A 25706-nucleotide genomic window follows, 5' to 3' on the forward strand; every position below is an offset into this window, starting at 1 on the left:
GTGAATCGCAGCAGCTGCACATGTGCTACGCTGAATTAGAGGATATCTTTGCTCTGGATTTCTATTTCTACTTTTTCATTTCTATATGATTCTTCTTGCATCTAAACAAAGATGATTCAATTTGCTAAATGTTGATGGCTCTTCGTGCTCAGGTGTAAATGAGACGTAATATTTGCTCTTGGTTTGGTTCTCCTGTACAGAACCTTGCAGTACAACAGAAACCTAAAAACATTATTTGTAGTTGTTATTCTTAGTTGTTCTGCTGCCTAAATACCACAGGGTCTGATTATGAAGTTATTGAGCTGCACATACTTTACGACCTGCTTAAGTTCGAGGTCACAGCGTCTGTAGAGCAGCTGGAACATAATGAAGTCTACAAGGTTAAAGTTTTCTCTTCAGTTATTGTTCTTTCTGCTGCTTGGTTTGATGGATCTGAGAGCTTTTGTTTTTATTATTGTTATTATAATTATCATTAATATTTTACTCTCTAGAAGCTTTAAAATAGTGTTTGTGTTTGAAAAAATTGATTTAAGAATTGAACAGAAACATCTGTCCTTCTGAAAATCGCCCAAAGGCACGGAGACAAAGTCAAAGGATGCAACCTGTAACTTTCTCTTCCTTCATGTCAGGACCATCATCCATGATTTATATAAAATGCATATAGCAACAGTAGCACTTTAGTTTGGACTTTATGATTTCTGTAACTGGAAAATATTATTTTGTTTAAAGACAGAAGTGACCGCATAGTTGCAACATCAAAGGGAAATATTAATTAATTAGCATCAAGTATATTTGTTGCTTAAGCGTTTGCACTATAACTTAAGTAGGATTATAACTTTTAAGGAAGGAAAGATTTCAGATATTTAGTTCACTGCTTCAGTTATTTTATATGAAATTAAAACATTTACGTTGGTCAAATATGATGCTCTAAATCAAATAAAAGTTTGAAAATAAATGATGTATTTTTAAATGCTGCAACAAATGTTCACAAAAAGTAACTATAATTAAAACCAGTTAAACAAAATCAAATGTTTGAATCATGCTTAACCAAATGCCAGGCTGGAGAGCTGAACCTAAAGTATACGTAGAAAGATTTCAACATCTGAGCAGTTTTTAATGTTTTTATCACATATAAATGTCACAGCAGTGGGTCCTGGCCCAATGCTTTGTGTTTTTGGTTTTCTTTGACTCTTGTTTTTCTTGGTTTTTGTTCTTCTTATTTATCAGGCTCTCAGTAATCTTAGTTCTCCCTCCCTCAGTGTTCATTTCAGCCTGTGTTTAGTTTCTGTTCCCGTGTCCCACGTTTCATCGTTTCATGTCGAGTCAGCCCTGTCTCTCTGTTTCCTGTGTCTCCCCAGTCAGCCCCGCCTCCCTCGGGCACTCATGTGTGATACAGAGTAATAAACCTGACTACATTTGCTACACTCTCTTTATTACCTGTTACTTTAAAATTCATACACTAATTATGTCTGCCCATCTCTCTAATGTGAAGGTCAAAGGTCAACATCCCAGTGACATAAGAATAATCCCAAAGGGGCAAAGGCAGCGGTTAATTTAGCACATTTAGCATTAAGGGTACAGCAAGGATATACTTTTACTTATTGTGGCAGGGGTGTGGTCTCTGGCCTGCTGCAGTGGAGGCTGGTGGCGGGACGTTGGACGGCACAGGTGAGGGTGATGGAGCTCATGACTCTCCCCTTTATAGTGACGGAGGAGACTGGCGTGGGGGAAGCGTGTAGTGGAGGAAGCCGAGGAGAGAGCTGGTTTCTGGCTACAAAGACGGCGTCAAACCAGAAAAGATTGCTCGTGGTCAAATGTCAAAGGAGCTTGCAAAGAAAAGCGTCTGGACTTCTTTAAGTTACTTGAAGACGTTTCACCTCTCATCCGAGAAGCTTCTTCAGTTCTAAGGTCAAATGGTGGAGAGTCCCAGATATAAACTTAGTGGGAGTGACCCCCCACAGAGGGACAAAAGGACCCCCTGATGATCCTCTAATCGCCTGAGCCAAAGTGTGAAACTGGGTGTGGGCCCCAATCAGCCAGTTTCGGGTGAGTTCATTGTGAAACCTGGCCCCACCTTATCATGCGAATTCCTGAGATCAGATGGCCCAGGATGTGAGTGGGCGTTAAGGCGTCTGGGAAGGGATCTCAAAACTGGATTATAGATGGCAGAGAGTTGGTGTCGTAAACCCCGCCTCTGTTCAAAGATGGTCGCTCACAGTGGACATAGATGCTTCTTTCACTCCTCTTTCAAACCATCTGTCCTCTCTGTCCAAAATGTGAACATTGGCATCCTCAAAGAGTGTCCTTTATCCTTAAGATGCAGATGGACAGCTGAGTCTTGTCCTGTGGAGGTGGCTCTTCTGTGTTGTGCCATGCGCTTGTGAAGTGGCTGTTTTGTCTCTCCAATGTAGAGGTCTGGGCATTCCTCGCTGCACTGTACAGAATACACCACATTGTTAAGTCTGTGTTTTGGCGTTTTGTCTTTCGGGTGAACCAGTTTTTGTCTGAGCGTGTTGCTGGGTCTGAAATACACCGGGATGTCATGCTTGGAGAAAACTCTCCTGAGTTTTTCTGATACACCGGCTACATAGGGGATGACAATGTTGTTGCGTCTGTCCTTCTTATCCTCCCTCGCTGGTGTCTGGTCTTCTTTTCTGTGCCTCTTTGCTGACTTTAAAGTCAGCAAAGAGGCTCCTTTGACTACGATGACCTGGATGACTGAGAACCTTCACAGACACTTGTGGTCAAATAATGTGTCAATCACCTGTGAATCAAACTGTGTGTGGCTCAGTTCATGTCACAGTGTTGTTTAGTATATCTTCACTTGTCTCACTCTCCTTCTGTTCTGTCCATCAGGACGATCCTCAGCGCTTACACAGATCCTCCATCGATGTTGTAACTGTTGGCATGATGACATTGTATATAATTTCGATTATTTCTTTATCTTGTCAAGATCTATGTCATGATTGTAAATTGTTTAAGCTGTACATTACTGTTTGTTTTTTGTAGTCAACGTTTTGGTGCTTTGTGCTTTTATTTTGAAAGTCAAGTTCGTTTACAAGTTGCGCTAGAATAAAGGTTTTTAGTGGTTTTATTATAAAGGTTTTATTCTTATATATTAATGATAATAATAATATCAATAACATTGAGGCACATTGTGTGGAGGAGGTTCAGTCATATCCTGATCATCCAGACAGATTTGATGTTTGGGAACAGCTGCTGTGTAGAAATGGTCTGACTGGTCGCTGTTACTGGGAGGTCGAGTGGAGAGGAAGCGTTTATATATCAGTGAGTTACAGAAGCATCAGAAGGAAAGGAGACAGTTATGACTGTGTGTTTGGATACAATGATCAGTCCTGGAGTCTGATCTGCTCTGATGATGGTCCTGATTCTGTCTGGCACAATAAAATAAAAACACCCATCTCCTCCTCCTCTTCCTCCTCCTCCTCCTCAGCTTTAAACAGTCCACAGGTCTCACGTCCTGCTCAGTCTGCTAGCAGATACCTCGTATTGTTCCAGATGTGCTGACATCAGCAGCAGCACAGCTGTGTGATACCATGAATCTCAGTTATTGATCCAACACACAGTAAATACAAAGATCAGGATTTCTGAGAGTAATCATTATGAGTCTGAACACATGATCACTGAATGTTAGTCTCCACAATAATAAGCTAACACAAGCAAACACAGCTTTCAGCTCTTATTTTGAAACTGGCTTATTTAGAGAGCTGTGATGTGAGCGTGCCTGGCTCTGAGGCACTTGGGTCAGCCTCTGTTGTTTAGAAGTGTTACAGACTGTGAATGACACAGACCTGTCAGTTTCCATGTTTGTCTGTAACACAGCTCAGGGGCTCCATGCTGAACGCATCCATCCAGTGTTATTGATCCAGGACTGATACCAGCATTGGGATCAATACTACAACACACAATCACATGTGTCCACGTGATGTGTTTGACCAGCTTTATTCATTAATGATCAATCAGCTTATTTACTGCATCTGAGTCCAGCTTCATTTAAATGATCCAACCATGAAAATGACATCAGTCCTACAGAAGCACTTCATGCTAACAGGAAGTCATTTATTAAGGTGGAATAACACAGAGACACAACCACTCACAGCTAACCTGACCCCACTAACTGCATGTGTTTGGACTGTGGGAGGAAGCCGGAGTACCGGAGAGGACGCACACAAACACGGGAGAACATGAAGCACTGAAACAAAGATGGTGGATTTGACCTCAGGACCAGGCGGGGTTACGGGGGTCATGACCCCCCAATAATAGATCCAGCTACACTGAAACTGTCAATTTCATTTACTTTTACTGTTTTAAAGCTATCAGGCTGCTTTGTGGCTCACTCAATACTAAACTAAGATACTTTCAGTGTGAATCATTTGCAGGAACACAGGCAGGATTTAAAGTGCAGAACTTTACAGTCTCTGTCTCAAAGTTGGTCTAAACATGCTAACAGCTCTTTGTTTTTTTCAGTTTTCACTGGTTTGATGTAATGAAAGAAATTTTAAAGAAGCAGACGATTGTTGTTATTTTAGTTCTATAGTTTCATAAATCGTGGTGTGGATCTAAGTCAACATTCAGAATAAATAAGATAATACAGCACTTTGATGGTTGCCTTTGTATTTTCCCAGCAGTGCTCAGGTTGGTTCTCGGCTACATTTACATACAGATGTTAATGTGTTCAGCAGCTGGACTCATCTGAGGAAGGAACATTGGAAAGGTGCTCAGTGCACAACTGCATCACTAATTTTATGTAAGACCCTGTGTTTTATTGTATTTATATATTTGTAACATTTGACTCAAACACTTTTGGGAAGGATGAAAATGTTTTCAGGAGGAAGTTTTTCCTTCTGTCCGACTGCAGTACACACAACACTGCGTCTCCCCCCATTATCACACTTCCTCAGGCTGGTGATGAGCGCCCCCTGGTGTCAGTGTTGATGACGTCATGCACAGTGAAACATAAACAGTGTCTGTTAATAAAAAAATCATGTGTCCATTTTCATGTTTGCATCATGTTTCTGTAAAATCATCAGCTGTTTCTGAACCTTCTTCATTGTTTGACTCATTCCAACAGCTGTGAGCTGTGATGGAGTCAGAGCAGCTTCATCACTGATGTTCAGGTGAAGCTGAACTTAATAAACTGTAGAAATGATCAGGATTCAGGCTGGATGTGTAAAACACTTCTGTGTGAGGTCGCAGTGCTTCATATGTGTGTGTGGGCTGAAGCACACACGTGTGAGTCCTCAGAGGTTTCACACACATCACTGCACACACTTATAATCCTAGTTTAAGCTTGTGGATCATATCGGACACATCAGCAGCTCTTTGGAGACAAAGATTTGAGATTTAAGATGAATGTTACGGCCCTAGCAGGGTCTCTCTCTCGAGGGTGCCTGTGTGGGCGTGTCCCACTACCTCCTCTGCCTGAGGTGCCACCTTTCCCTCCTGTACAGCTGACTCCCATCAGCAATTAAAGGTATTTAAGCCCAGAGAAAGGTGAGCTCTGGGCCAGAGTGCCATTTGTGTGGGTACAGCTAGTGAGCTGAGTGTTTTTGCGGTGTTTCCAGCTGGTGAGCTGTGTTTTGTGGTTTTCAGCTAGTGAGCTGCGTTTTCCTTTTGACCTTTTTGCATTACTGACCAACGCCTGAGTTTTGTTCGTGTTTCTTTTATGGTGATAGCGGCTTGTCCGTCTCTTTTAGTTTAATTACTTCAATAAAACTGTTTTATTTAACTGTTTCGCCTCTTGACTCCTTTTTCTGACCCGGTCACTTTTGTTACTTCCCCCTCACCGCCTAGACCCCCCCAGGGGAACGTAACATGAGTCATAGTCTTTCTATCCATGGTAGCTTCCACTGCTGAGGCTCGGGAAACATGAAGAGGATAATTAAGAGCAAGCATCAGCTCTGTCTCATCTAACTACACAGTATTATGATCATGCACTTATGTCTCAAACTAAGACACAATGAGACAAAATGAGTTCTGTGAGTCTTTAGATTATCAGTAAATTCTGGTGACAGTTTGACGCTCAGTGGAGCCATTTTTGGTTTGTGATGAGTGTTTTGTGAGCTTCTGTTTTGTGAGTCGCTCTTTGTAATTTAGAAGATCGTGCAGAAATGTGCGCGCCCTTATCTGAGAGGACACGGAGAGAGTGTCGCAGACTCGAGGTGAGGAGATAAACCTCGGAGCTGGATGGCCTGCACGTTACCCATGTGCATCTTTTCAGTGACATCAAGTGAACCCATAATAAGCATTTCTATGTCTTAGACATCATGTCCATTTCTAATGAGAGATTATTTTTAAATGAGGGAAACCTGGTCTAACAACACGCTTACAACAGAGCTAAAGGTTCACCACAGTGAGACGGTGGGACTCTGATAAGAACTGAAACACTGTGTATGAACAGCTGAGACAAAACTATATATAAACACTCATTTATTCCAGTTTAGTTTACAATGATTTTAAAGTAATGTGGAACGATTCATGTTCATGAGCTGTTACAAACACAACTATTGATTTGTCTATATATGGTCGGACTACAAGGCTTGTGTTGAGGCTCTTGGAATAATGTGTGAATTACAGCAAGAAATGATGGTTTTCCATTTTACCAAAGTGGAATAAAATCACCACAGCAAAGAAATCATGTTATTGTCTGCAGCTAAAATATATGGTGAACATGGTTTTATAATAATGTGCAAACACAACCTCACTCTGCTCTATACGAGGAGCCAACCACAGCTGTCCGGGTCTTCATCCACCACCTCCACCATCTTTGCTCATCATCATTCACTTAATTGCTGATTGGTTTAAATCAAACTCCATTACAGGTTCAACTCCATTATATAACAGCATGTTGACTTTGGATCTGGTGTGCAGTGCCACCTTAAAAGATGAGGAAACTAAGAGATTACAAAAAAAGAAGTGGAGGAGTTAAAGAGCTGCAGCAGATTAACAGTTTCTGACAGTCATGTGTTAGAAATAGGACGATTAGATGAGCTGAGGGATCCATCTACTGCTCAGTGAAGCCTCATCAGAAACCGTCTCAGTGGAAGGATGGCTCTATTGTTAAGGAAGGACACAGGCAGAAAGACTGGCGTCTGTCACACAGGAACTGGACTGAAAATCAGCTGCACATATTCATCAGTATGTGCAAACATATTATAGGTGTGGAATTCAGGACAGTACCATCAGAAGTTGATCCACTGTGCAAATGTCTGATTGGCAGTGGCTTCATTTTTCACTATGAACAAACTGCTAATGCAGCATCACAGGACGTCAGCCATGGATTGGCCTCCCCAGACCTCAACATTACTGAAACATCTTAACAGAGGATGGAAACAAAGGGAACCAACATCCAAGAAAAGAGCTGCTGCTGAAAACTTCCTCACAGAAAACACAAACAAGCTTGACTAAGAGACTCCAGGCTGTGCTGAATTATAAAGGTGGACTGACCTCCAGGGTCCTTAGTATCATATAAGCTCAGTTTGTGTCTTATATACTTTCCATTTATATAACAAAATATATAGAAAGGAGGGTGGTTTAAGATGTCTGTGGAGTTTTATTCATTATCTTTAGACAAAGAAAGAAAGCACCATCCATTCGTCTCCAGTCTGTATGAAAAACAGGGGAAAGGTCAAATTAAACCTTTGAAATTCCTTTCACAATAAATCCATAAATAAACAAAATAAAACATAGAAAAGTGTTTAAACCCACTTTTCCATAAAGCTGTCAATAGGAAATGTTCCAGTAAACATGTCTGTGTTTCTGCTGTTTTCCTTTCATGCGTCCACAGCTGACAGGTAACCCTATTGGAGTCGCCATAGTGACGGGTGGCGTCTCAGCTTCAGCGTGTTGATGGGCACAGCCATGGTTACCACAGCTGGAGTTGGTGTACGGCGAGCTGTGAGAGGACAGAGATGGAGAACGCACATTTAACTCTTTAACAGGAGATACGTTACGACTAACAGACGACTGCTGTCTACATGATGTCTTTGCAGCCCTTATGCTACATGTTACACAACTTTTCTTCATGCCAACAAGACTGAGGTGCCACATAGTCGACACATACAGCTGATTATGATGCATGTTTTACTATTGCTATGTTCACATCATCTGCTTGGCTTTATTACTGAAAGCCTGGAGATCCTCTGACGTGTGCATGGCTGATGTGAAGTATGATTAGTCCTACATGACATCAACAGCAGAGGCAATGAAAGCTTTGTTGTTAACAGGTTGTAGGTAAAGTCAAATGTCTACTTCTACACTTGTGTTGGGTAAAGTTCTTCTCACTGCAGCAGATTTATATCTGTGCTTTCACAGGGCGTGATGTGGAGCTCAGCGCTGAGGTGCAGGTCTCCTTGGAGACGGCATCCTGGCTGAAATATTATCATGCTTCCAAAACATTTCAGCTTTTATTTTGAAAGAAACAAGACTTGAAAACGAATCCCCTTCTTCCTCTTTGTCTTTGTTCTTCAGAGGAGTGTCACCTGGACAAACTCAGGGCTGTTCTAGAGCCTTTCTTATTATTTGACTCCATAGAAATAAAACTGAATCGAATCAAACAAAAACTCCCAAACAGCTAAAACACTTTGCTTTATTCTCTTTTTTAACAAATACATTGAAGTCCATCCACAACAACACAGCTGAGATCTCCTTTGTAATCAAGTGTTTACATCCTTTGTACAGATCTGCATACAAAACAATCATTTACGTCCCACAGAAGTCTAGTTACACGTAACTATACAAGAACTGGTAAATGACAGAAACATAAGACACATGATCACAGGTGATAACAAAAAGAGAAAGAATTCATGTGTTAGTGATGTTTTTCAGCCCTGATGGCTCATGTTGGAGAAACAAGCTGAGGTACGTGGAAAGTTCACACACACAAGTGGGCGTGAGCGCACACACAGAGAGAAACACAACTGAAGCATCTGTTTGCTGTTTCTGCTTTCATCATCTCTGCTGCTGTGTCAGGCTGGGGTCTCTCAGTGACGTGGTTGAGGTGAAGTATGACGAGTATCCCTGATTCAGTCCATCGAGACAAAGGGCAAAGAAAGCTGTTGTTAACAAACTCTATGGTGATGTGGCATTTAGCTCTGACTCTACGCTCTGCTGAATCCTTTGAACCTGCTGATCAGTAAAGCTCTACGTGCTGCAGCAGATTGACCTCATCTGTGTTCACAGGTGTGCACCTCAGCGCTGAGGTGCAGGAGACTTTCATTCAGTTCTCCCTGCAAACAGCATCCAGCCTGGAAATACTGTCATCTTTCCCACAAATGGTGCTCTTATCTCAGAGAAGAAGTCTGATGTAAATAACTGCAATCAACAGTGATGTTCTGCACAGATCACTTTTCCATTTTGCTCTCTAGATGAGTCCCAGCTGCCTGACCTTGTGTCCAGGTGATCGTCTCACTGAGGAGCTTTTGTTCTGAAAATCTCACGTCCATCACCTGTTTCCTTTTTACTATCTCTGCTCTTTCTTTATTCACAATGCTCATAATATCACACAATTATATTCATCACCTGCATGTTTTTATCCAGCTGCTGTTAGAACCAAACAAATAAAAAGGATGAAAAGCCTGAAATCCTTTGATTTATTACATTTGAAACAAATATGAGAGCATCCCTAACAGCACAGCTGAGACCTTTGTTTTAATCAAGCCTTTGTATCGACACACTTGTAAAGATTCATATACAAAACATAATAGAATAAATCAATATAAAATACACATAATCACAAAAATGCAGCCATGTTGTGAGTTTGCATCTAAAACATGCATGTTTCCCTTTGTACAGGCAGATTTACAGCAGACAAAGCAACACGCTGATCGACTTTGACCGCTGCAAAAACAAAATACCCACCAAGTCTGAAGTCGATCAGAGGAACTGTTGACAGACTGACAGACAAACAGATGCTTGATTCATTAGTGCGATTAAATGTTCTTCTTTAGCAGCATCACTTCATGTGTTTGTGTTCCAGGAATAAAGGTCTGTTTAAACTGGACGTCTCCTCAGCATCACTCGTGCTGTCATGGTTTCAAAGCTGTGCAGAAAGAATCTGAGGGATGATACAGAGGTGACCAAAGTTACAAACATCCAGCTGTGCTGCAAATGTTTGCAGAGCTCCAAACTCTTTGGCTTTCTGCAGAGCAAGTATGGAAGAAGCACCTGAGCTAACTTCAGTTTAGACGATATGAGGAAAAATGCTGCTTCCCAAAGTTTCCTACAAGTATCCAGTTTATATTTAGAGAAGCGAAGGCTCTTTATCCTGACAACTACTCCCTGGTGGATCCCTGTCCTGTGACAGCAGCAAAGACTGTGTATCAGTATCATCAAAGCCACTTCAATAACCAGTGTTTAAAGCTCTCTAGCAGATGGACTTCAGTGGCAGCAGCCTCTGTCTGCTGTGTACAGAAGGTTCTCTGATGAAGCACACAGCAGATGCTGCACTACAACAGCAGCAGCAGCTCAGCTTCAGTTTGCTTCGACGCCCTTTTTGACCTGTGAAACAGCAGAAAATGAAACATTTCAACACCCGTTTGTTAGCGTGAGCTATTCTGCTGTTTTTCATCATTTCACAGGTGAAATAAAATCACATTTACTTCCTGTAGGAGTGATCGTGTCCAGCAGAAAATGTCACATGTTCAAAGCCATCCCAGCACCTGGGGTTTGTATAAGTGCAGCTGCTGGTGGGGAGATAGTCTCACTCTTCTATATAAAGAGTCAGCAGGCAGCAGATCTTCATCTGTGATCTCCTCCATCATCACGTCTTCACTCTTCAGCAGCTATGGCTTCACTTCGTGCCCTTCTGGGAGTGGTGCTGTGCTCCTCATGGTTTCTGCTTCTGCCTCAGGCCGACTTTGATTTACAGAGTCATCCATAATATTTTTTATTTTTTATTTTACTGCCCATCTATTTTCATACAAATGTCTCCGTCTTATGGAAAAGGGGTGGAGCTTATCCAACGAGGACAGGCAGGGCCCCCCCAGACAGTTTAGCAGTCTATACAGGAGGCCGACCTTTGCAACATGTACTTCTATAATGACTTCACCATTTAGGTTATTTGGTTATGTTTCACCCTGGATTTTGTGTGATAATATTTATTTTGTCCACTGATTTAAAAACAACAAACTATATGAATATAAAACAGAGTGAACAACAAAACATCAGCTTTGGAAACTTTGATGTAAAATTCTGCAGTTGTTTTCTCAGATATAGCATAAATCAAACTAACATACATCAGTGTATTATTAATGTGCACACACACACACACACACACACACACACACACACACACACACACACACACACACACACACACACACACGTGTGTTACAATAAACAGCTCTTATGCTTCTGTATGATTCTCAGTGCTTTCCATTTGCGTGTCCACAGGTTGCTGTAAGTGCTGCTTGACTGCAGTTTGCTCTAATTTCAAGTGGTTTGCTGTCACAAAGCCAACAGGAAGTCCGGCCATGGTTGAGCCAACTGAAGATGGGTTGAAGGTGGCGTCCTCGTTTCCTCTGTGAGTGCGAGAGGACAGACAAAGCAAACACCGTTTGGACAGCATTAAAATATTTACACTGATGATTAATGTTGTGTCTTTGCACCTGTAGCGATACATGTTGGAAAATGGAGACTTTAGCCACCAAGACTGACGTGCCTGGAAACTTCCCTGTGAGTACGCCCACAAAGACAGGAAACAGTTTAGCCACCGCGGTTAATCCTCCATCATCATCATCCAGTATTTTCCACATCTTTTCTTCTGCTGTTTCCCTTGTTGTCAGTCACGGGTTTGTGACTGAAATGCGTGTGGTCGATGGGAAGCCTGACGAGTACGGCCTGAATCATTCCATCAACACCGGACGGAGTGAAACCTTTGTTGAAAACAGATTATATGGTAACGTTGCATTTAGCTTCAGTAAACTGTGAAGTTACAGCAGCAGATTTACATCACGTGGCTTCACAGGAAGTAGTCTGGACCTCAGCGCTGAGGTTCAAGCAGCTCTGCTTGCAGACGGCATCCTTCCTGAAAATGTTCTTCATCTTCCTAAAACCAGAACTTTTACATTGGTGCTGAAGTTCTATATAAAAACAGCCTGAAATACAAAGTGATGTTGTGCACTGATTACCTCACACTTTCCATGTTTCCTTCTACAGAGGAGTGTCCGCCTGAGTGTTTTGTCTGATCTGTTGTTGATCGTCTCATTGACACTGCATGCAGATCTGACACCAGGGCTGGACTGGGACAAAAAATGGTCCCGGGCATTTTGACTGGAGACCGGCCCCCCAGGTATTAAAGGAAAAACCATGAAGCCTTTGAATGAAAACAAACGCTGTTGTCACAGTGATGGACGCTGTCTTGTTGGTATACATGCATCAGTCTAATAAACTTAAACCTGCACCATCCTCCCTGTCCTGGTATTCTAAACAGGAAGTAGACTGTTGGTCGAGTTAACCTCCTGAACATCTACAACACACGGTGGAAACCTGACATTAAGACAGAGACTAGAGGTGAGACATGATCATTGCTGATTACTGATGACAGATTTAGATATATTTTCATAAACCTTTCATTTGCCACATCAATAAACAGCACGGCAGGGCAAAATATGTTTTCTAACATGGCAACCTTTAAAAAGTGAAAGGAGACAGAAAGACAGCTGAGAAAGAATCAAACGGACTTTTTGATGCATTTTACACACAGTACTGGTGCAGAATCTAGAAAATGTGGGAAACACTGGCATCATATGCAGTACTTACTTCTGAAGAAATTATGATGGGACCCTAAAAAATGACTATGTACAATAATGGATTTCTATACATTTTACATCAGATGAAAACGTTTGTTGTAAGATTCAGATAATTATTTATTAAAAGTGAGACATTTTAAATGAGAACAAGAAAGAAAAGTATTTCTTTGTGCCCCCCTCTCCCTGTTAATGCCCTACCTGCCCCCCTGGCAACACTTTGCTAGACCCGCCCCTGCACAGTTACCAGCTGTCAGCTACACAAAAAGGATCCTGGTGTTATTTGTCTCTCAGAAACAGTTCATAACTTCAACTCGTTTTTGTTTTGTCAGGTTTTGTTCTTTACATTGTCTTTCTTCTATATAATTGTTAAACATTTAATAAATATGTCTACAAAAAGATTTTAAAAACCAGACATTTCACACAGACACCCAAATGATTTCTGACTGATGAAGGGGGCTGAAGGTGCCCTGCTCTTGCCCAGCTTCTGCTGCTCTCTCCCTGCTCACTGTCAGCAGCTGGCAGCCTCGGTCCTGCCTGAGACTCTTCATCTATCAGTGCCAAAGAATATGGGAAATAGCAACGCACAACATGCACATTACAAAACAAGCACATGAATCAGCATTACATTCATTAGTGAAGTGCTGACGTTCGTTCCTAAACTTTGGGCCTTAATTAACATCACTGTGAACTAATGTTTGCTTTGCTTCTTAACCAGTGAAGCAGCGAGGGGCTTTCTGAGGTTCCTGCTCGTAAATGCCCAAAATGAGTCGAGTATTTCTCTGCAACTACAAACTCTGTTTTCATCAGAGGTGTAAATATTACAGCACTGTGTCAGAGTCACTGAGGCTGGAACACAGAAAAAGGAAGTAGATGTATTTATTTTTAGACTTTATTGCCTGGAACCACTTTAAAAATACGCTTTGGGTCACAATTAACTGCAGAAAACCAGGAATCCACATATGAACATTATCTGTGCAGAGATTTATGCTTCTGAAGGTAAACAGTGAAAACTTGCAGCACTAAATGCACAGATAGCCAGGCGTTTCACATTTTGGGACCATCTGCCAGTTTTCATTTCTTAGGTATTGAAGAGCAGAAATGATAGAATTTTATTTACATGCTTAAAAATGTTTGCTTTTGAATATTATTTGAAGAATTACCCACACACTCAGGCACTGTGGGCCTGTTTCCCTTTGCACAACCGAGTGTTGGAAACGGGCCTTTTCTCTTTAAACTCTGAGGGGCTGTAACTTTGGCTTCTATTGGCAGATTTGCATGATTGACCCTCTTTTTAAAATAGTTTTAGCCAAGAGAATCAAGCTAACATCACTGTTTTTACGTCAGCTCATGTCACACGAGCTGTTTCAAGAAAAGTCCTCCTGTCACACAGCAATGCCTACATGAATCACACCACTCTGCTTAAATAATAATAATAATGTTTAGTGAAGCAGGTGAAGCAAAGGGCTGCTTTTAATAGGCTGGGAGACCCAGGTGTGCTGCTTTAGCTGCTGAGCCTCTCATGCTAGCCTCCATCTATAAGCTGGGATCACAGGAGCACTGCAGTCCTGACTAGATCAAGGATTGTTATTCATGCAGGTGACAAAAGTTTACATTCACAGAGTCATAGGATTGAGCCTCGTTTGAAAAGCAGGTGTTTAATGCAGCTGCTTAGAGTTCACACACAGTAGAAGAATCAGACTTGAGTCACATTTCAAACACTGGAAAAATACTCAGCAAGTAACAATGAAAACAGCACAGACTCAGTATATCCTGTTCAGTCCTGTGTTTGATATGAATGTGCTGTTCAGAGAGGATCTCATGTCCTCTTTTACAAAGCCTTTGTTTCATGATGTTTGTGTATAAATGAATGTAGGTGTGTTTCTAAGTGTGAAGGAGCCCTGGGAGAAAAGACTGAAGCTTGTGCCAAAGAACAAACAGGAAAGAAAGATCAGCATTAATGAAGACGAGCACAGAAGGAGCCCAAGCACGTGTTGCTTTTTCAGATTTCTCTAAAAGTGTGTGTTCATTTGTTCCATCCTTCACAACAAACAACAGCTGACAGACACACATGCACTCTGTGTCACTTCACAGGGGCTGATGAAAGTGGACACAGTAAAGGGAGAGCTGGACCTGCTCTACACATCCTGCACTCTGTTAACAGACTTTATTCTGCAGCATCAACAGATAAAAATATATGAAGATATAGAAACGTTTAACATTGTGACTGTTCACATTAGTGAAGCTGTTACTTTGCTGCCAGGTGGGAAAAGAAGCCTAAAGCTGAGTCTGATTAAACATCTGCTGCACCAGAGAGTTTCATGGCCCTGCTTTATCCTGTGCTTGCTGACCACCTCGTCCTGAAACCTCTTCATCATCCTCACAGTTGTGTGAAGAAAGAGGGAAGCAGGTGGAAACCATCTGTGCTGCTGTGTTCACTTGTGTGTGTGCGTCTATGGTCATATCTAATGTGTACCTACAGACAAACACAAACACCTGGCATTGCACAAGAGTCTCTATGGAGCAACCTGCAGATGTCAGAGATGTGATTAGAGGGTAAAGTGGACTAGTGAGAGCATCTATGTTGTTGTTGTCTGCTGGGGGACAGCATCAGCTGCAGAGATGCATCAGGATCAGCAAACTAATCTGCAAGGCTGCAAGTGTCACTGAAGGAGTTTGAGTCAGTGAGGGACTCAAACTCACACAGCTGGTCAAGAAGGCTCAGCAGCTGCTGTATTTCCTGAGGAGGCTGAGGAAATTTGGTATGTTGGCCAAGATCCTCAGCAGGTTCTACAGCTGCACTGTGGAGAGCAGCCTGACAGCTGCATCACTGCATGGTACGGCAGCACTACTGCAAACCGCAAACGCCTGCAGAGAGTGATAACAACTGTGGAGAAGATCATCAGGACCCCGCTGCCCTCTCTGCAGAGCAGCTACCATCACAGAGTCCAGAGGAGAGACACACCTCTGCCCTCGAGACGAAGGTTCAGAAGTGTGAAATGTAGAACATCCAGACTCAACAACTCCATCTTCCCCACTGCTATCAGACTCCTGAACAGCTGACCGACCTCAAACTGCAGTTTGCACATCAGGTCACTTTGCACACTAAGTTCATTTTGCACATTAAACTCCATGTACATCCATGTACATCGACATCTGCAGACCACACGTGTCTTCAGTTACTTATTTGTACTTATTTGCAGTTATTTATCTTTTTATTTTATTTTTTTAAGTTATTTTTTATCCTTATTTTATCTTTTTATTTATTCTTATCTTGTTCTTTTAACCCTTATCTAACTTGGCATTGTGCACGGTGTGTTTAGGTTCAGTTTAAATTCAGGGACACGGAGCCCCTGTTGATCCTCTACCTAATCACACGAGCCACGGTGTGAGAACGGGTGTGGGTCACAATCAGCCAAGGTTTTGGGTGAACCCATTGTGAGATCTAGCCCCACCCTATCATGTGATTTCCTGTGATCAAATGTCCCAGGATGTGAGTGGGCGTTAAGACGTCCATGTCCCTCTTCAAGCAACTTAAAGAAGTCCAGACGCTTTTCTTTCCAAGCTCCTTCAACAACATCATTCATAGAACAGCTTCCAGCTTCTTTTGCTCGGCTACAGTTTGGATGGATTTGCAGATGCAACAAGACTAAAATGGTTAGGGTCAGGAGGTCAAAGGTCAGAGCTCCTGTGGGTCTGAGGGCGGCCTCAGAAGCTGAGGAATAATTTAAGAACTGCAGGAATACCAGAAGGCACAGAGGGACCCAAGATGACTGAGTTGGTTCACACCTGTTGGCGGAGGCGCTATCTCTCGAGGAGAAGCCACTCATCGATCGAGCACATAGAGTGAATCGCCAGCGTCCCAAACAAAGTCATCTTCCTCGGCCCGTCATCTTGAGATTGCACTACTACCACATTGGTGAGGAAATTCTGCTGAAAGCTGCAGAGAACAAGAACCTGATGTATAAGGGTTTTTAAAATAAACATCCTCCCAGATTTCCCTCCCTCTGTTGGAAACGCAGAGCCGCATTTGCAAATATGAGAGGAAGACTACGTGGGATGACCGGCGTCAGGTACAGACTGCTATACCCTGCAAAGCTGTTAGTGACCCATGGTGATGTGAGGAAAAGCTTTACCGATCCCAAAGAGACCGTAGACTACGCGGAGAAGCACCTCTCCCACCCACCTTCAAATGTATTAAAAGCAAGGATATATCTATATGTCTAACGCTGACACAGCACTGTGTTTCTTCTTTTCCCTTTATATTCCATGTAAAGGTGAATATGGAGCGTTTATGGAGCTCGTTTATTGACCAGCTGTCAGTTAGAAGGTAAGAGTTACTAGGTTAACAGAGGTTAGCAGTAACAGTACGGGGAAGTATATTGTGTTGTTCTTTTGTTGGTTTTTATTTTATCGTACTTTACTTTGTTATTTTGATTTTACCTGTTGTGAGTGCTTCCCGTAATTCTCCTTTTTCTTGCGCCGCTGCGGCCAGAGTTCACAACATTACATATTTTTGTATCTATAAACAGGAAGCTGACACTCTCCAGACTTTATCAAAGGTGTGAGCGTCACAGCAGAGGCCTTTGTGTCAACGTAGCTGAAGACAAAACACAGAAACACATGAAGGAGATTTTCCTGGCCTGGATTTTATACAAATATTCTGCAGTACATCAAAAATGAAAGAAAACCATTAGTCAACATATGAACATCTCCTCTGAAGTTACAGAGCTTTGATTGGAGACACAGCTGAGCGTTTTGCATTTTGTATAATTAATTACATAATTAATTATGTAACCATAATTAAATGGTTACATCATCTTTAAAGTCCCCAGAGATCAGGAAAAGGGCCTGAGGGTGCTGTGTTTGGAGTCTGCTGGTTACAGTGTGCAGGACCTCACAGGCTGCTGCAGCGTTAGCAGAGGGCGGGACATACACAACTTTGGCTTCAGCCAAGTTAGATAAACACACTGTGTCTCTGTCAAAACAGCAGTGTAGTTGTGGCACCCCTGTGAGGGAATGACCACATGAATATTATTTTGTGTAAAACACTCATGTAACGGGACATTTTTCATTGCTATATGTATTTATTTTCAGTTTCTTTAAGAGGATAGAAAATCCATGTAACAGGGATTCATTTTATGTTAGAAAGCAGTGAGGGCGGAACTTTGGTGCTTGCTCCGGGGTTTCGGGGAGCAGTAAGTGGAGCCCACCTTCCGCTGCTTCCTCAGACACGTTCTGGAGGAAAGCAGAGACGCATCGTGTCTTCCTTACTCTGCTCTTCACCTGCTTTTACAGGTCGGTACACGGTGCTCGCACCGAAAATGTTGTTTATTGTCACCATGGTTACCCACGTTAATGTGAATGGGAGAGTTAAGGCGGTCCGCCAAAGTTATTTATATGTAAACACGGGAGAAAACCAGAGGAGTGTCCCGCGCGACCGCACCGCGAGCCCGCTCGTTAGGTGGAGCGCTCGTGAAGCAGAGTCAGTGCGCTCCTATGCTCTGTGCAAACGTGTTGTAATGCTCCAATCAAATCAGTTCTGTGAGATGTGAATGTTAATAGTTCTGTTAAAGTGACTGAGTAGATTAGCTAGTGTAACACAAGCACTCTGAGCAACTCTGTGTAGCTAACAGAGGCATTCATGGGTTGATTCAACAAGCTGTGTTTCATGATGCACTAAATAGTGATTTTGCCAGTAAATTACTGGAGGGAACTGTGATATCCTAAGACCAAGGAACCACGGAGACCATGTTTAGCTCACAGTTGCTTCTTTATTAAGAGAACCGGGGCATGCGCCCCCACAGACTGAAAGCTCCCCAACCACTGTTGCCCCCTGGTGGACAAATCCTTGCCACAACATAACATTCCTCCCCCCTTAAACTGGAACTACTCTGTAGTTTTAATCACTACAGAAAATACCCGTAACCAAAAACTTCACCTTTACAAAAAAAATGCAACAACCCCGTCCCCAGCCTTTATTGAAATTTCACTCCGGAATAGTGAACCTTTAGTCCAACAGTCTTAGGTTAACCTATAACAGTTCACCGTAATCACGGCACAAAGTCTCTCAGGTGCTCCGGCTTTCTCTTGGTCCTTTGCGATCGCCGTAACCCAGTGGCAGGTGATTCCAGCGAATCACTACTCTCCATATGTGGCTTCACCACTGGTGTAACTTGCACCTCTATGTGTCTCTCATCCTCGTCTCCTGTCTCAGCGCTGATGTTTGGGGCTGCCTTTGGGGGCTCGCCTGGGTGGCCTTCAGGCATTCCTGCTGCCAGGCACGGCTCCAGGCGGGCAAACAGCTGATCGACGTGACGCCTCACCACTGTCCCATTGCCCAGCATCACCAAGTAGGAAACAGGCCCCGTCATCTCCTGTATAAGTCCTGGTATCCATTTGGGTCCTCTGCCATAGTTTCTGGTATATACTGTGTCTCCAATAACAAACATGCGTTCCTTGGCATGTCTATCATGATACCGTCTTTGGCTATCTTGTTTTGCTGTCACTTTTTGTTTCAAGTCAGGGTGTATGAGATCAAGAGTACACCTCAACTTCCGGCCCATCATCAACTCAGCGGGAGACTTCCCTGTTGTGGACTGTGGTGTGATTCTGTAACTAAACAGAGCCCTGTTTAACTTGGTTGCCAGTGTGTCTCCAGTACTCTTTTTCATGAGTTCTTTGAACGTTTGCACTGCTCTTTCTGCTAACCCATTGGAGGCGGGGTGATATGGAGCGGAGGTGACGTGAGTGATTCCGTTCTTTGCCATGAACTCTTTAGTTTGTGCACTTACAAAACACTGGGCATTATCTGAGACCACCATCTCAGGAAGGCCGTGCGTGCTGAAACAATTTCTCAGGCAGTCTATGGTTGCAGCTGCTGTAGCGGATGGAACTGTATACACATCTAACCATTTGGAGTGGGCGTCCACTATTACTAAGAACATTTTACCCAAAAACGGGCCCGCATAATCGATATGTATCCTTCTCCAGGGCTTTTCTGGCCACTCCCAGGGGTGTAGCGGTGCCTCTTGTGGCCTGTGTCTATGTTCTTGACATGTACTGCAGGACCTCACCTTGTCTTCAATGTCATTCTCCATATGCGGCCACCACATGTAGCTTCTGGCCAGGCCCTTCATGCGGCTCATTCCTGGGTGTGACTGATGTAGCTGTTCCAAAAGGGGGCGTCGACCTCGTTCTGGTATCACCACCCTCGCCCCCCACAGCACACACCCATCCTGCACACTCAGCTCCTGTTGTCTCTGTCTGTAGGGCTGAAAATTAGGATGCTGCGTAGTGGGCCATCCTCTCATAGCATACTCACGCACTCTGGAGAGTATGGGATCTTTGGTTGTCCATCTTTGCAGCTGCTCAGATGTCATCACGCCCTCCTGGTCCTGATCTACCATCAACACTTGGTCCTCAGCTGCCACCTCTTTAGGGAGGTTCTCTGGAAGAGGGAGACGACTCAGACCATCAGCATTACTGTTATTTTTGCCTTCTCTGTATTTAATGACATACTCATAGGCTCTTAATAACACTGCCCATCGCATGATCCTCTGTGACGCCATCTGAGGGACGGCCTTCAACTCATGGAACAAACTTATCAATGGCTTATGATCCGTGATAATCATGAACTTCCTGCCGTACAGGTACTTATGAAAATACTGTACACCAAATATCACAGCCAATCCTTCTTTATCCAGCTGTGAGTAGTTCTTTTCTGCTGCATTCAGGGTACGCGATGCAAACCCAATGGGTTTTTCCTGACCATCTGGCATGCGGTGAGCTAGTACTGCTCCCACTCCATAGGGGGACGCATCGCAAGAAAGAATTAAATCCTTTTGCTCATCATAGTGTACCAATACACTGCTTGACTGCAACAGTTCCTTTGATTTGCCGAAAACCTTCTCCTGTGCTGGTCCCCAACACCATGGTTCCCCCTTTCTCAGAAGCTTGTGCAGTGGGGCCAACAGTGTGGACAAGTTTGGCAAGAACTTATTATAGAAGTTCAACAACCCCAAATAAGCTTTGAGCTCTGTCACTGATTTTGGGGGTGGCGCCTCCTGCACTGCTTTCACTTTTGCCGGCACTGGATGTAAACCGGTCTTATCCACCCGATGTCCTAAAAATGTCACTTCCTTCTCCATGAATTGACATTTGCTCCTTTTTAAGCGCAGGCCCGCCTCCTCCAAGCGCTGCAGCACTCCCTCCAGTGTTTGAAGATGTTCTTTGTCATTCTTTCCCGTCAGGATGATGTCATCCAGATACACTGTGACATTGGTCAGACCTTGCAACACACTCTCCATGGTGCGCTGAAAAATGGCAGGACTTGAACTCACACCAAATGGCAACCTGGTGTATGTAAACAAACCCTTGTGTGTGTTCACTGTGACATACTTTCTAGATTCCTCATCAAGTACAACCTGTTGATATGCGTGACTCATATCTAACTTGGTGTATTTTTCTCCTCCCGCCAGCCCCGCTATCATGTCCTCCATTCGTGGAATGGGGTATTGTTCTACAGGCGACACCTTGTTAACAGTCAGTTTGTAGTCACCACAAATTCTGGCGCTGGAGTCTGGCTTTAGTATGGGTACAATGGGTGCGGCCCACTCTGAGAATTTCACTGGTTGGATGATTTTCTCCTCCAACAGTCTCTCCAGTTCCTGCTCCACTTTCTTTTTCATAGCAAACGGAACTGATCGGGGCTTATAGAAGCACGGTTTGGCATCCTTAGCTACATGTATCTTTGCCGCAAACCCCTTCAGCGTTCCCAACTCATCCTTAAACACTGTTTCATGTCTGGCCAGTATCCGCTGTAAGGCATCCTCTCCGCCTTCGATCTTATGTACAGGTTGCCAGTCTAATTGGAGGGCCTTAATCCATCCCCGACCCATCAAACTAGTTCCAGCCCCTTCAACCACCACCACATCCAGTGTTTTCTTACTGTCTCTGAATTCCACCTGCACTTGGGCTGCTCCCCACACGGGTACCTTGTGGCCTCCATACGTTCTCAGTTTGATTCCACACTTGCTTACTTTGGGCGCCTTACTGCCTTCAAAAAGTTTTTTAAATGACTCCTTCGACATGATAGTGTAACCACAGCCTGTGTCTACTTCAAATGTCACATTCTGTCCATTTACTTTTAGCTTCTGTCTGATGGGTTCTTCCCTTGGGATGCTAATCTCCTCATGCACATTATACATAGTCACACTTGCCTTTATGTGGTGCATTTCAGCTCCTTCTTCCTCACTCTCCACATTCTCCTCTTCCAAGAAATGGGCTTGTTTACCTTGTCTGCCACGCCCTCCTTTTTGTTCCATTTTCATTCGGCAAACCCTTTTTATGTGTCCCACCTTTCCACAGTTGTGGCATTTTTCTGAAACAAACCTGCAGTCCTTGGCCACATGATTTAGTCCTCCACATCTGTAGCACTTCCTGACAACCTGTTGTGACGTCGAGCCGCCGTCCTCCATCTTGTTCACGGCTCCTAATCCTTTAGTGAATCGCGACTGTTCTGTCATGCTCTTCAAATCCACAATGTCTCTGTTAGCAGCCTCCATTGCTTGAGCAAACTTCAGCGCCTTTTCAAATGTTAGCGAATCCTCTGCTAACAATCTGCGCTGTATTCTGTCGTCGCTTATTCCACATACTAAACGATCCCGCAGCATCACCGTCAGGGAGTCACCAAAGTTACAGTCCTGTGCGAGCTTCCTCAGCTCCGCTACATAATCGCCCACACTTTCCTCCGGCCTTCTATTCCGTGTGTTAAACTTCCACCGCTGCACAATTTCACTCGGCTTAGGGTGAAAATGATTGTTCAACAATCCCACCAACTCAGCATAAGAACGATCCCCTGGCTTGACCGGACTGAGTAGGTTCCTAATCAGGGCATAGGTCTGTGCGCCCACGCAACTCAACAGTACCGCTCGCTTCTTCTCCTCCTCCTTAATATCATTCGCCACAAAGAAGTAATCCAAAATCTCACAATATTCCTCCCAGGATTGCAGCTCGCTGTCGAACGGTGCCACCGAGCCCAAAGTGGTAGCCATTATTCCACACTGAGGGTTACGCTCCACTTCCCACAGATGCTAGCGCTGTACCACTTGCCAACCTCAGTTCATAAGTCACTTAGCACGGTGTAACTTCACAGCAAAACCTGGCTTTTACCCTCGTCGCCATATGTGATATCCTAAGACCAAGGAACCACGGAGACCATGTTTAGCTCACAGTTTCTTCTTTATTAAGAGAACCGGGGCATGCACCCCCACAGACTGAAAGCTCCCCAACCACTGTTGCCCCCTGGTGGACAAATCCTTGCCACAACATAACAGGAACAAATGTAATGTATTTACCAATGCTGTTATTGAATATAACTGTTTAGCCAGTAAGACACTGCAGAAGACAATGTGATGTGTTTATTGATATGATAAAAGGATGTAGCTGTTATGGAAAGAAGTGTGAACTTGAGAAACTGAACCAGTTAAAAAGAGTATATTTCACTGATGTTGTGAAATAAGTAAATGTAATTGATGTGAATGAGGAACCAGCTGAACAGTATATTGAAAGCTCATGTTTAGTGTTTTATAGCATTTATTTGTGTGAAATAAATCAGACTCAGACACGTTCTGGAGGAAAGCAGAGACGCATCGTGTCTTCCTTACTCTGCTCTTCACCTGCTTTTACAGGTAACATATTTGTCATCGAGGTCTTCATCCTTGGGACCCGTAACATAGTAACTTCTTCATTGTTATACTTCTATAGTTTTCCCATTTTGTGAGCTGTGGATGTGGAAAGTGTCTCAGTGACACATCCACATGAAAACGGCGTTACCTTCGTTCATTTGCACGTCAAATGAACGAGCTGTTTGGACTTTAACGTCACAGCTGATGCTTCGATACTCGAACTCAAGAGTTCAGCTTCCACTCAGAGGTACAAGTACACACAGCAAAGATAAACGTGTACACAAGGTGGAACCCACAAGTGCACAGCTCCAACCAGAGATGGGCAGTAATCCGATTACTTTTTTCAAGAAACGAGTAAAGTGAGGGATTACTATTGCAAAAAAGGTAATTAGATTACTGTTACTTTCCCGTAAGCACGCTGCGTTACTGCGTTACTAAAACCGCAGCTGTGTGCAGATGAACAATGGATAATCTATCGAGTGTGGAGAGAGTGTGAGCGTGCAGCGTTTAAAGCGTGGAAGCACTGACCTTACTTTGAGTTTGACTCTGTAAAAAGTGACAAAAACATTAGCATCCGCTGTTCACTGCGTGGGAAGACAACATGCTCACTCACTATGTGTTAATGGGCATGCTTATTTATAACTTTGATAAAATGTCATAAAAATAATTCCATGCCAGCTCACCATTGGTGATCAGGTAGTTTCTGTTCCAGTTCCAGTCCCATAAATCATGAAGCTTGCTGCCAGAAAAGCTTCAAATCTCCTTTGAAAGCTGTTTGTGGTCTTGATTGTGGGAGCTTCAGTTGTCTGACTCCAGCTGCCACACAGTGCTCACTGATATCATTTGCAAAAACCCCAGTGTGACAATATTTATCAGTGAAGCAGAAATCAGGAAGTGACGACTTTTCTTTGAACATTTGCTCAGGCTAAGCTGTGCTTTCTACCACAGTTGGGAATTTCCTGGTTTACAACAAATTATTGTGTCAACACCGCATAAGATTTCAAACTACAGGAAAATCACTGGAGTTATAAGAGGCAGACAACCACACACACACCACATGCATGCTGTTGCTATTTATTGTGGATTAACCTGTCAAGGGCAAGAACAAAAGAATTCTGCCTCAAATACAGGAAATCATAGCTTTCCTGTATTTCCTCCATTGTTGGCATGCTGGTTAGTGCTGTTGCTCCACAGTAAGAAGGTCCTGGGCTAAATTATCCATGAATGTAAACGGCTGTGTGTTTCTATCTGATAGACTGGTGAGCTGTCCAGGGTGTACCCTGCCTGGTAACCTATCACTTCAGGGTTATTTCCCAGCCCTGCTGCAACCAGGATAGAGATAGGAGGATGGTAGTTGTTGTAGACCCATTCAATTTCAATTGAAGGATTAAAATGTTCCAGGAGCTCAACTTACTCCATCTGAACATGTTTCAATCGTGTTTTATGAACACAACATGCAGCTTTACTGAATATGAAAAGGTTGTGTTGATTTAACTCAGTTGTTTAAGTTTCTGCCAAAGCAAAACCTTTGTGTGCAACCAGTGTCCACTATTGAATCAAGTAAATCCAACATGTTTTTGTCAGTGCAAAAGGAGTTACGGTGCCTGTATTCCTGCACAATATTGTCCCGGGAGGGAGGAAAACTTTCTGGTGAAGTTTTGGTTGATTTTTGGGTTTTGCTTGACACTAGGTTGATTTTATCAGTGAGGTTTGGATTGTTTTCTTTCTCTAAGAGAGAGAAAGATGGTTTTATGCTTGGACATGTTTGCAATGGGCCCCAGTATTTGTTACTTTATTAGTATTTTATTGGTTGCGTTTGTTTGTGCTTTTGTTACAGTGCACTGAGATAAGAACATCTGAGAGGTGTGATCCACCGGTGGTGATATTTTGGTATTTTGTGAGTTCCCGATTTAACAAATCAGCTTTTTAATCCAGACCTGAGAGGTTGAACTTTAAAGCGCTATAAAATATTCTTACTGGAAACAGTGGCAAAGTGTTTTTCTCCATGATTATAATGGGCTTGGGAGAAATTCACTTATATGTGACATTGATCACATGAGAAGTCCTGAGCCTAAAAGGATTGCAGCGAGTCAATCCAGTCCAAAAACAAGGAGCTGTTTTCCTTTAAAATGATGACGTCATCTTGCTGGTGATGGAGGCTCGAATAGGCTGCGCGTGAGACTCCATTATCAGCAATATCTGGTATGAATGTGTGTGGATGTATGCATGTGACTGGACTGTGACGGACTGA

General features: G+C 43.2%; 1 protein-coding gene and 1 long non-coding RNA gene across 2 annotated transcripts in view; one reads left to right on the forward strand and one right to left on the reverse strand.

Moving 5' to 3' along the window:
- Window positions 1-9412, reverse strand: part of LOC309702542 — a 125170-nt gene extending 115758 nt beyond the window's left edge. Inside the window, exon 1 of the long non-coding RNA XR_014275607.1 lies at window positions 9210-9412. This is a non-coding gene — a long non-coding RNA (uncharacterized lncRNA). The remainder of the gene's footprint in view (window positions 1-9209) is intronic.
- The window catches only part of LOC309702166 (protein NLRC3-like), a 197945-nt gene that overhangs the window by 62559 nt on the left and 109680 nt on the right, over window positions 1-25706 (forward strand). The gene's annotated exons all lie outside the window — the stretch shown is intronic.

The sequence above is a fragment of the Aulonocara stuartgranti genome (assembly GCF_965226115.1).
Source record: "Aulonocara stuartgranti genome assembly, chromosome: 3".
NCBI lineage: Eukaryota > Metazoa > Chordata > Actinopteri > Cichliformes > Cichlidae > Aulonocara > Aulonocara stuartgranti.